This window comes from Fukomys damarensis, unplaced genomic scaffold, assembly GCF_012274545.1.
Source record: "Fukomys damarensis isolate Sample0158 unplaced genomic scaffold, DMR_v1.0_HiC HiC_scaffold_37, whole genome shotgun sequence".
NCBI classification, from domain to species: domain Eukaryota; kingdom Metazoa; phylum Chordata; class Mammalia; order Rodentia; family Bathyergidae; genus Fukomys; species Fukomys damarensis.
The window spans coordinates 36,968,373-36,981,127 of record NW_022900949.1 but is presented as its reverse complement, the minus strand read 5'-3'; the positions used below and the strand labels follow the sequence as shown (position 1 = coordinate 36,981,127).

Below are 12,755 nucleotides of genomic sequence, written 5' to 3'. Positions count from 1 at the left end.
TAACAATGGTTGACATTTTTGCATGGTCCAAGTCAGTCTGTATCTGTGTATTCATACTAACTCTATTCTTAAGAAAGTATCTACCTAGGGTGTCTATCACCTCTTCAAGTATGTTGAGAGTAGTCCTAGCCTATGCTTGCTATCATGGTATAATATACAGGGCTCCCCTTTAATTTCAAGAATTGTTCCAGTTCACAAAGTAAATTTATGCAAACCGTATTCATACTCCATGCAGAAACTTTAGTCTTTTTATAGTGATTATGATTGAAATATTTCATTGAGTGGTGTTGTAAACAGAAAGTAGCATGCAAAGAAAATTTAATTTGAAACAGAATGACATAAAACAAGGTTTAATTTTAAAAGGCAGATCTACTGCTTCTGTTATTTTAGTACAACCTTTACTGATTCTAGAAGTAACATGGGCTTGTCATAGAAAGTATAGAAAAGGATAAAGTTTAAAGAAAAGGTTGTCTTTGTGTCTACTGTCTGTTTCTCTGGTATCTACTCTCTGAGCATAGTTAGACTTTCTAGGGAAAAGTCAGGTGTTACCTGCCTTGAATAAGATTTACTGAACTGCCTCACCTCCTTTTCTTGTAAATGTTACAATTCCTGAAGCCTCAAGCTCTCATACAACTTGTTTTCTCTAATAGCAACTCTGGTTCTGGATAACATTGGTGAGAAATTTCACATCTGCCAATTAGTCACCTTGTGAATACAGGAAAGTTACTTAAGATAAGAGCTGGTGCTTCTGTTTTTTTTTTTTTGTTTGTTTGTTTGTTTTTTCATTTGTGAAAGGGTAAAATAATAATTTCTTCTTGCTGGGGTTGTTAGGAGAATTCAATAAGCTTACACTTGCAAATCATTGACAATGGTGCTGGAAAATGTTTGTTACAGAGATAGTTAAATTTTAAAGAAGTTTACCTTCACACTCTGGTGCTTTCCTTGAATCTGAGAGATTTAAATATTACGTGTCTCTGAAACAGTTGCACAGTTTTACCTTCAACTAAAACCACTCCCTGAAACTAGACTTCCATGCCTGGCTGCCTGGTTCTACATCTCCAATTAAATGTCATGTTGGCACCTCAAACTGTACACATTCAAACCAACCCCTAATCTTTATTTCAAAATTGTCCCCTTATTGTCTTCTTCAGTTCAGCAAATGCTAACTCCAACCTTCTGGTTAGCATAAAATCCTTGGAATCATGTTGTGAGCGCCTCCTTGCCCCACCTACACGCAACATGCCAGCTAGTGCTGTTGACTCTGCCTTCAAAAGGTATCCGGTCTCATCATGTCTTATCATTCTCTCAACTACCACCCTGATCCAAGCTACCTTTGCCTCTTGCTTGGATTATTGCAAAACTTCTCCGGTTGCTTACCTCTAAATGTGTAATTCTCCAAACATCAGTGAGAGTGCATGACTCCTCTGCTAGAAACAAAGCAAAAACCAGAAAATCCTTTCAGTTTCTTCCCCTCTCACTTGGGAAATCCTCAAGTAATTCCTAAGTTTATTATGCGGCCCCTGAAACTCTTCTCCTGAAATGCTCCATTCCTGATGCCCACTTGGTCCCTACTCCCTTCACCATATTCAGGGCTTTGCTCAAATATTGTTTTGAATTGACTCTTTTCTGACTATCCTGCTTAAAAATATTCCTTCCTACCCCACACTGCCTGTTCAGCTTCCCTGCTCCTCCTCTCTTCCCTCACCAAACTGTCAGTCACTCACAGACTATATATGTTGCTGGTGTGGGATGTTGTTTTTCTGTCTCCAGGAGAAAGTGTCTTGCATTGGGTAGGAAATGTTTTCTGTGTCTTGCTGGAGCCAGCAGCACACAGGCTCATGAGAAAGTGAATATCTCTTCTCAACTCAAGTTCAGTGATTTTAGGTTGGTAGCTAGAAATCTGTCATAGTTGGAGTTTTCACATTTTAGGAATGAGCAAATACAAATAAGTCACTTTCCCTCTCTCCTGTCCCCAGCCAGTCGTCGGCATTTACAACACACAGTTGGAATTTAACTTCTGTTTGATGCTGGACTACAATGCTCACACTAGTGTCTAGGCTCTCACCAAACACATGCCCAAGAAGAGAAGGATTGAGGTGTTTTGTCATGGAAGTAGTCACCACCTTGGGGAGAGAGCTGGGTTTGAATGTCTGGCTAGCAGGTCCAGGCCCTACCCCTGAGCCATTTCGTCAGCCTCCATGATCCTAGACATTAAGACTTAGAAACCAACCAATGACCCAACAAAGAAATTTGTACTTTTCATATTTCCTAAACCACAAACAAGTACCAATGAAAACATCTCAAATACTCAGCCATTTTTTTAAAAAAATTCAAAATAGCTTTGTGTGGGCTGAAGTTATTTTTCAAACCAACCTCTAGCACTTGGGGACAGATGTAGATGTCTATTTTTAGTGAGAGTTCTTTTAAGCAAAGGAATAAAAGAGTGAAGTGTGAGCTTTCTTAATGGCTCTAATTTTCTTGCTCACTCTGAGCTTCTGATACTTAAAAAATTTACAAGTACATTCTAATAACATTTAAAAAAGTATTAAAGTATAACAGCAAGCAGGGAGTTTCCAGTTGTGATTTAGAGCTTCTTATTTTTATTTTCCCTATAACTCTGTGCCTCATTTATTTCTTTAGTAGTTGGATGAAAATATTGTATTTATTTTTAAAGGCAGATTTATCAGAGTTTATTTCCAAGTTGGTTTTTGGAAGCTTACCATTACAGAGGGCATCTCACACATCCTTCATAGGCTATGGTGTTTAAACTCATCACCAGCAGGGTTAGTTTTCTTCTTAATTTCCACTCCACAGACAATATTGACAGATATTAAGTAATTTGTTAACGAAGAGTTAGCGATCAAATATGTCCAGAGCCTACCTACTTCCTGCTCAGCTTCTCCCCTCCCTTCTTTCCCTCTTCCTCCTTCCCTTCCCTCCCTCTCTCCCCTCCTCCCTCCCTCCTTCCCTCTCTCCCTCCAGATTTCCTTCCTTGCTTCCTTCTTTCTTGTGGTATTAAGAATTATAACCCAGAACTTTGGCCCGTTTTAAATTTTTTCCTTTGAGACAGGGTCTTGCTAAGTCAGTAAATGGCCCAATACTCATGATCCTTCTGCTTCAGCCTCCCAGAATGCTGAAATTATGTGCATGCAGCAAAATATCAGGTTGAGAAACCACGTCTCTTTACTTTGGGGCTTTCTTTATTATTTTATATTTCCATTTTCCCACTGTCATCCCTTTCAAAAATAACCACAGAAAAGAGAGAGAGAGTAAAATTACTTAGATATTATACACCAGCAGAAAACGTACATTGCTGATAATAGACTTAACTTTAATTCCTAATTGAATTGGTGACTTTTCAAGGGACTCTTATTAATTTTTTTGTTGTTTTAAAACCCAAGCAAACAGATTTTGCAGCAAGATGTTTCTCGTTATATCCTAGGTAGAACTATTTCTTTGTAACGTTAGATAATAGAAGGATAAACTTTAGTTCCCACTGGTCTGACTCCTTTTCAAAGTATATAGGTCTGCAGAGAATTTAAGTGCACAGTTTCTTGTTCCTCCTGGAAAAGATGTAAGCTGACTTAGCCTTCTTTTCTCAATTGAATAGGCATACGGAGCTGTTACATTTCACTCTATGAATAAAAAGATCTGTGAAAAGTGTTATTTTTGGAACTTTGCTGCACTGAGCAGATGAGTCAGGGTTTTAACCAGGGAATATATTTACAGAGATCAAAGCGTGTTGGAAACTCCATCCACTCCCACTGGCATCTGCAGGATCGATTACATCCTGTGTGCGATATGTGAGATTTTCAGGTGTGTCTTTGTCTTTGTCTTTGTTTTTGTACTACCTGGGCAATCCTGGGGCATCTCACCCTCGATTCTGAGGCCCAGAAGTTTGTCTTAGCCCTGTAAATGCTTAAGAAATACTTTTGGAATGAATGAACAGAAATACAAACAGCAGAAAAGTAAAGAAGAGAAGAGTTAAAAAAAGGAAAGTTAAGTAGAAATGTGTTTGGTTGCTTCTCAAACCGGATCAATTTTTCAACATTTTTATAGCTTACATATTCCTACATTTAGTTATGTTTTGGTTATTTTACTGGTCACAGATCATAGTAGCCTAAGATTAATCTAACAGTTATTAAAATATCATCTTTTCTAAATGTTTTACCAGTGCCTGACTTAGTAACACATAATTTTAAATGACTTCATGATTTTAGTAAAGCCTGACACATAGAGGACTCTAATTAATTAATCAACAGAGCATAAGTTCAAATAAAGCTAGAGATAAAGGGCAATAAGCTAAGTCTCGCTGTGCTTTTGGCTGTGACACAGATTGTGTGGCCCCTGATGTTGTCTGTGTCAAAAAGCAACCTGTGCATTGGCGGGCTGATTGCTGATTTCACCATTAATTTATTAGTGCCTATGTTATATATTATAGATCCGTTAATTAGTTTGGTTTAATCATTCTATACTTTATACATACTGCATCATTCTGTACCCCAGAAATATGTATAGTGCAATTATAATTTGTCAATATCCGATCCAAAAATAAAATAAAAGAAAAAAATTATTAGGATTCTACTTCATTTAATCTTTGTAATATTATGTATTATCAGAAGGCAAAATTCACTGTGTCTTATTTAGGAGTCTGAGGTTTCACCATTATATTAATTCCACTATACACTTTTTAAAAGTTTTAATTAACATGTAATAATTATACACAGTTATAGGATATAATGGGATATTTTGACACGTGTATACATTATGCAAAGTTCGATTTGGGATAATCACCTAGCACATTAATCATTCTTTATGATGGAATATCTATTATGAATTTCTTAATATTTTTTGCTGGTGTGCAGTATTCTGAATGATTAAATTCAACTAAAATGTTATTTAAAATTATGGTTAGATAGAAGGAAGCCTAAAATGCTATTGGTTACCAGTAAGGGGAACAGGTCTTTTATATAAATACCAAAGATTGGCTGTTATATTTAAAAATATTGCTGGGGATATGAAAAAAAGTAGTCATATTGTAGAATTATTGTAGTAAAGTTATTCTTCAATTTTTAGAAAATTCTTAGTTATTTTGACATGCGATTATCAATGATAGCCAAGATTAAGGACACTGAGATTTTTAGCTAAAGCAATGTTTTTCTTAAAATATATCAAATATAGGGCCAGGGATTTAGCTCAGTGGTGCTACACCTGCCTCACAAGAGCAAGATTCTGAGTTTGATCCCCAGTACCAACAAAACAAAACAAAACATGTGTGTGTGTGTGTGTGTGTGTGTGTGAGTGTGTGCGTGTGTGTGTGTGTGCATGTATAAAATGTGGGATTACTTGACTAGTTAATTATATTTTATTTTTTCACTCTGTCTAGAAAATAAAAGCATATATATACATATATATACATATATATGTATATATATATATGTATATATATGTATATATATATATGTATATATATGTATATATATTTGCCCATAGAAAGGCTTTTATTTTAAGTCATATACTCAGATTACTAGTACCTAGGGCATTTAAAAAATATTGATAAACTTGATTCCCAAATTACATGGGATTTTAAAAGTTATTTTGCTGTTAAAGACATTTTGAATTAAAAGTAATTTATTTGCACAACTTATTTCATTTGATGAGCCTATGATGTTTCTAGTTTAAATACTTTGAAAATATTTAATTAAAATTGTTATACTTCACTGGATACTCCCTCTAGGTGAAATACAGACTTTTATATCAACAGAAGGAACAGAGCATCAAAGGGAAAGCTGCTTTGGTAGAGTAAGGCCATGGGACATTGTGTGTAATCTAACAGGTAAACACATCAGTTTTGATGTTCTGCAAACTAAATGGCATGGTGCATATATCTTAGATTTTTTGGAACAATTGCCTGCCACCCTCCAGGAAATTACTTTAGACTTTTGAATTGGTGGACACATAATAAAGGTTTAAATAGGTTGACAATAGATGTGCTCAAAGGTATTGTTATTTTGTAAATGAATGGCTATACCTCTGAGACAGAAACCTAGAATATCATATCCATTTTTCTTTTTATTTTCATGTAATGTGGAAAGATACGTTTTTACTTTAGCTTTCCTTTATAATGGGTATTCTGTTCCTGTGCATTGAGGAAACTTGAACTTGACTTTCTTCTGTATTTTCTCAGATACATAGTATTTAATTTTCACTAATTGTATAAAGATAGAGTATACTTCTATTTGCACGATGTCTAGAATAATTTAGAAAGCATTAAACATTATCATACAGTAAGGCACATTTTGTATGATAGAATAAATCATTGTGATTCCTATGCTATCATGATTACTGTCTACCTCATTTTATAGATGAGTATTTTGTGTTGTTTGATGATAATTTTTTCTTGATGCCCACATGAAAAATGGCTGTAGCAAATTTTAGAAGAAAAATTTAGTGTTAAGCTTCTGTTTTATGCCCTGGGAAGTTTTTCTAAAAATTTAATAAATACCTATTTCAGTTACTAAATATGTTTAGTTTGCTGCTCATGATTAACAGAAAAATGTGGTCTTAAAAGTTCATTTCTGTAATGAAGTTTTCTGTATTGGTTCATTTTGAGTCAGTTCCTGGTTTGCTTGAAACAGAAAGGTTATATTGACTTCTTGTTGAATGGGCTTAATCTGAATGTAAGTGTAGCTTAATCTTCTACATTTAATTATGGTTGAGGTATTAACCAGATTAAATGAAGTTATTGCTTACATCTTTCTAAATAACTGTACTGTAGAATATCTTAGAACCTCTGTGGTTTTCAATGCATGGCCAATCTGTATTTACGTTCCTCAAGAGAAATACTAACTTTGGATTCCATTTTAGTTCACATTGTGTGCTTAAGTAACAATTAATGGTTTAAATACCCTAATTAAATGCTACTATTTTTCCATTTGGAGACCATGGAAATATATATTAAGTAATATATATTTTTTTCTTTTCTGCACAAAGATTATCTGAAGCTGGCAAACATGATGACCAGAAGCTGCATTTTGCAGTAGGTTAAGAGCACCCACTTTGATTCTGAGTTCTAAAACCAGGTTCAATCTGGAAATTGTTACTTAACTTTATTTTTAATTGTCTCTAAAACTGAATGTTTATTCAGTTATATGTCCCTAACACTTTCTAAGAATTTTTTTTTTGTTATCCTTTTTTCCCCCATTAAGTTTATTGGTACATTTTAGGCATACAATAGAGTTACATTCATTATTGGGAACTTGTACCCTTACATGATATATCTTGGTTCTCATTTTTACCCATTTCCCTGCCCTCCCTTCAACCCCTCTACTCCTCCCTCTGGTGACTGGAAAAATATTTTTAAAAATAAAATGGAGTACTACTCAGCCATAAAGAATGAGAATCTAGAGACATTTATAGTTAAATGGATCCATATTGAGGTCATACTCAAGTGAAATAAATAGGAAACATGTGTAAATACCTAATAGTTTCTCTGGTATGTGACAAACTAAACATGTAAATGAGGATCAAAATGTATAATTGATAATGTGAAATAGAAAGAAAAGGTCTAAAGGGGTAGGGGAAGTAGGATAGGTAGGGGAAAGGAAAGAAGGGAAAGGAAAAAATATGAGAAAAGGAAGACATGGAAACATTCCAAGAAATTTTAAAGCAGCTGTAAAAAAATGATTTGTTTTGTTTTGTGGTGCCGGGGTTGAACTCCAGGACTTAGATATGTTAGGCAAGTGCTCTACCACTGTCTTACATCCCCAGATCAGTACAGATTTAAAGAGTGAGAATCAAGGTCTTATAGCAGGTAGAATTACTAAATGTAGACAGTAGCTAGATCTTATAACTGTGCAAATGAGGAAATGATTATGGTAAATTGGCTATTATAGGGGTTTAAGACAATATTTTTATTGCTTATATGAAAACACAATTTGAGAATTCCAAATTCTTAAATATAGCATTTGATAATCTAATTTTCCCTTTAAAAATACAAAGACACATTTTATTATTATTTTTTTCTCAGTGTTTATTGGTACATTTTAGGTATACAGTACAATTACATCCATCATTGAGATCTTGTAGCTTTACATGACAGGTCTTTGTTCTCATTTTTTCCTCTTGTCCCTGCCCTCCTTTCATCCCCCCTCCCCTACCCATTTACAGACCCTTTATTTCCATTCTTTCATTTTGTCATATTTTTTTATTTGCCCATATTACTTTTCCCCTACCCTTCCCACTTTCCCTACATCTTTAGCCCTTTTCTTCCTATTACATATTGTCAATTATACCATTAGGATCTTATGTAATATTATAGTTTTTAACACCAGAGAAACTATTTGGTATTTACACATGTGACTTATTTATTTCACTTAGGAGTATATCCTCAATATGTACCTATTTTCCTATGAATGAATCTAATTTTTCATTCTTTATGGCTGAGTAGTATTCCATTTTATAGAAAAACCACATCTTCTTTATCCATTTTCCAACTGATGGGCAAATGGGCTGTTTCAAAGTTTTAGCTATTACAAACTGTGGTGCTATAAACAAACAGGTGTGCATATATATATCACTGTGATATGATTCACAAAGACATATTTTAGAGATAAGTCCATAAAACCCGGCTAATTCACTTTGAGCATGTTGAGTCCTGAATAACTTTACTCTGCTTTTACTTCCACCTTGAGAAAACTTTTTAATTCATTTAATTGGTTAAATTGAGCATTTTTTTCCTCTCTTGATTACATAACACCGGTTATTATTTCCTATTTTATACTTCTTTTACCCTCATTTAGAAGTACGTTGTGAATGCACAGATCCAAAAAGTACAGAATTCTGTGAGAGCAATTTAGGAGGTTGGATCATGGTCATAGTGAAACCCATATTCCAATTTTCCAGAGCTTTGTGATCTTAGTGCCTAAAACAGTGCCTGGTGCACTGTAAGACTAAAGCAAACGTGTATAATGCAAAACGTACTGTAGCAATAGTAGGTAGACCTCAAAACTGAATGAACTCATAAGAACAAAAATTTATTTCTTCCCAAATAGATTCCAATTCAGGTTAGCAAGGGGTGTCCTCTACCCAGTGACAAGAACGGAAGCTCCTGGTGTCCATGGCTGAACACCAGCTGTGGAAAGACATGGGTTGAGGAGGCAATCCCTTTTAAACTGCCCCTGAATTGGCTGCCATGGGCATTTATGCAGGTAGCTTGTGGGCCGGTGTTAACTATGGGGCCCTGACTCAGCCAGGGAGACTGGGAAATACAGTGGAGTGCATGGCTATGCATAGAGCAGTGTCTCTACCAGACAAGGAAACACAGAAAAAATGTCATGTTACCTGATCATTCCAGACTCTGTTAGCTTAATGTAGATTTTATTGCCATACCACAATGTCTTAGACTGGCCCTGTGGCTTTAGACTTAGGACAGTTTTTGTTAAAAATGTAAAACTGCTATTGGCTATGTGTCTTCAAATGTCTTATAAGCTCTCAATAATAGTTATAATAACTATAGTCATAATAAATTTGAGAGTTATCTATCAGCTTGTACCAGACTACACACTTCAATAGACCCCCTCTCATGTAGTGGTCCACTGGTGAACAGTAGATTTTTACCATCCTTTTGTAATAGGAAACCAAGACTATGGTTATGAAGAACTTGCCCAGGGCCTCCTGGTCAGGATTCTAAGCCAGACAAAGAGATGAAGAGCTCAACTTTCACCCTTCTCTGAAGTTTCCTGTCTAGAATTACTCAATCATAGAATGAGAATACTAATTCTTAGATAAAGTAATTTTTTCCACCCTCGGCACAATGTCTGGTAGTTTGGTACCTAGGAAATCCAAGCAGTACTAGTTTTCTTCCTTAGTACATAAAGAACAGACAGCATTCAAGCTTGCCTTAATGTTGATTAGTATTGAATGCTTTTGCAAGTAATTAAAAATAATGATTAAATGTAAGTTAGGTCTTGAAGTTTTGGTGCCTTATTGATTTGTTATAATCCATTGATTCCACACAGTAGCTATTTCTAGGCCAACTAACAGTCAAGTGAAATAGATCCCTGGATGCAGTTTTCCTTAGAGAGTCACACCTTGAGAGTACGAGTGCAGAAATAATGCTCTTGATGGAAGAAAGTCTAATCCCAAATGTCATGAAGTATTACTGCCTCAAATTGCTCCCTTTAAAACTCAGATATAAGATGGATTTGGTAAATGCCTTTCTGCCACGACAAACAGAATGGTAGGCATGGTTTCTGCTAATTTTATGTGACAATCTTGCAGTGGTATCATGAATCAACTTAATCTGATGGTGATGATTTTTTGGAATAAACAGAATATAATTTGTGTCAAAAGTAGAACCTTCTGGTAGATATTTTTTCATTACATTTATTGGTACATTTTAGGTATGCAGTATGATGACATTCATCTTTGGGAATTACCTTTACATAATCTGTCTTGGTTCTTATTTTTCCCCCATTCCCCTCCTCCACTTCAACCTCTACCACCCCTCTCTATTGACAAACACTTTGTTTCCATTTTTCCTTTTCTCATATTTTTTCCTTTTTCTTCTTCCCTTTGCCCCACACCTCCCACTTCTCTTCCCCTTTATACCTTTTCTTCCTGTCTCACTATCTACGTTATACATTTTGATCCTATTTACACTTTCAGTTTCTCACACCAGAGAAACTATTTACACATGTAAATAAACTGGTAGATAATTTTTAATGTGCAAATGAAAATACCAAACCAATATTTGACAGATTGGTTAATTCTCTGGTGGTCTATTTTGCAGCTAATCCGCCTTGACTTTTCTATTGTGAGAATTAATTTCTTATCCATGGTACCTTCTGTAGTGCTTACCACACAGTAGGTGTTCAGTAAATATTTAATAGATGAATGGAATCAGGTCCCTCACATTTCATGGCAGCTTTAGAAATCCAGGTTTCTATCAGCAACCCAAGATTGTTTCCTTTGAGATAGAATTTGTTAATGTGTAATTAAGTTCAAACTCTAAGCTGAGATAACTGATAAATGAAAGTTTGCAAAGAAACCTGCTTGATTTTCTAAGACCTATTCCTGTAGTGCCCCTCATCATTAGCAAACTGCTTCACCGTTCTAAACTATTTTAGCTGAATTAATAAATAGTTCAGTAAATAAGAACACATGATTTTGAATTAGATACATTTTAATTCATATTAACTGGTAGCACTAATTAATAGCTCTAATAGTTGTATTTTGAGCCAATTAATTAACAGCTCGTGTGCCACATTCCTCTTCTGTTCTGATCATTACCTTTAAGAGTTTTAACAGAATACAGTTTGCAACTATAGTAGGCATGACAGGCAGGAATGCTGGCTTACCTATACTTTTCCCTTTGCCTTACTGAGAGTTGACATTGTGTCAAGTCATATGAAACACGTTTCTATCTTTGGCTTAAAACTGTTTGTATGTATGTATTGGCTGTTACTTGATCCTATCAGATATGCTCTTTCCAAAGTTATGTAGTAGAGAAGTTTTATCTTTCCTATGAATTGCTGTGAATTATTTTATGAGACTAATGAATCAAAACTTGCCATTCACTGTGGTTCTGTTGGGGTTGTCCTTTGTCTTTCTAGAAACACCACGCTAGATTTTGTGCTCAGGGCAATAGATACTCATAACTTAAGCTTTCTGGCAAATCTGTCATTTTCCAGCCTGCTTTGTTTGACATTTGTTCTTTGAACTGAATTCAATATTTTTTTTCTGTTCCTATACCTTTTATGGTGAGTTCATAAATCTTTTATGAAACCATACAGGGTATGAATAATAAATAAATGAAAGGATAAACTAGCTTTTGCATAGCTTCGAAGTTGCACAGCTCTTCATTATAGAACGGACCCAAGCTTGATGTTATTTTCAGATATATTGTTCAAAAGAAAGTAAGGGAGCTTTACCTCTAAAAAAATCCTAATTCTCGGTGTTTCCTGACATAGCACAGCCATCTCCAAAAGAAACGAGGAAGCAGCGCTTCTGGAATACAGACTGTGACACGTGGGAGGAGCGCAGTCAGGGACTGGGAGACCTGCAGGATAAGATCAGTAATGAGAGGCATTTTTCTTTGCCAAATTTCATGGCTATAGCCTAGCACTGAACTGATGACAGAGACTTATTGTATAATACTTTTTTCCTACAGGACTGCACAAAATGCAGTCTTTGTACAGAAAAGGTCATGTTCAGATTTCCTCACTGTCTACAAAGAAGCCAGCAGCAATAAAGTCTTCTTTCAACTTTACTTTAAATTTTGTCGGCAGATGGAGGAGAGGGAGGAAATAAGCTTGCTCTGAAAGTTTTGTGAAGAACATTCAATGGTATCCAGATTAACTGTTGAGTCATTTAAATATAAGTTTATATTAAATGGACGAATGAATTTTTTTAAAAAAGGTAAACAGAGCATGCTGCTATAAACTTGTAGTTATTTTAAACCATATGTATTTATCTCTAACAGTTATTACTATGATGGTTTACCATTTTTAAAAAATATATATATATTATTTATAAATACCTGTGAGTTTCATACATTGTCCTGAAATATTTTGGTGTAAATTTATCATAAAGAGATATGGGATGCTTATTTACATAAGCTGAGACCATTGGTCAGAGTTACATTACCTGGATACCGTGAATATGTATGCACCTGCCATGGCATCTGGGAGGGGTAAAGAGGTGCTGATACCAAGGGGAACCCATTCTTTGGTTTTAACTTCCACATTCTTTAC

At 35.1% G+C, this 12,755-nt stretch overlaps 1 protein-coding gene across 4 annotated transcripts in view; it reads left to right on the top strand.

The window, feature by feature from the left end:
* Positions 1-12,755, top strand: part of Mapk10 (mitogen-activated protein kinase 10) — a 308,006-nt gene that overhangs the window by 165,746 nt on the left and 129,505 nt on the right. The gene's annotated exons all lie outside the window — the stretch shown is intronic.